Genomic DNA, 553 nt, shown 5'->3' with positions numbered 1-553 from the left:
GCCTCCCAATGATCTAAGATAGCATAACAATGAAGATAGCTACCCCCTCGATGTCTCAATACAATAGTAAAAGGTCCTACTTATAGAAAACTAGTAGCCTAAGGTTTACAGAAATGAGTAAATGACATAAAAATCCACTTCTAGGCCCACTTGGTGTGTGCTTGGGCTGAGCAATGAAGAATTTTCGTGCAGAGACCTCTCTTGGAGTTAAACACCAGCTTTTATGCCAGTTTGGGCGTTTAACTCCCATTTTGGTGCCAGTTCCAGCATTTAACGCTGGGATTTCTGAGGGTGACTTTGAACGCCGGTTTGGGCCATCAAATCCTGGGCAAAGTATGGACTATCATATATTGCTGGAAAGCCCAGGATGTCAATTTTCAACGCCATTGAGAGCGCGCCAATTGGACTTCTGTAGCTCCAGAAAATCCGCTTCGAGTGCAGGGAGGTCAGAATCCAACAGCATCTGCAGTCCTTTTTAGTCTCTGAATCAGATTTTTGCTCAGGTCCCTCAATTTCAGCCAGAAAATACCTGAAATCACAGAAAAACACACAA

This window comes from Arachis duranensis, chromosome 6, assembly GCF_000817695.3.
Source record: "Arachis duranensis cultivar V14167 chromosome 6, aradu.V14167.gnm2.J7QH, whole genome shotgun sequence".
Taxonomy (NCBI): Eukaryota; Viridiplantae; Streptophyta; class Magnoliopsida; order Fabales; family Fabaceae; genus Arachis; species Arachis duranensis.
Note: the sequence above shows the minus strand (reverse complement) of the source record.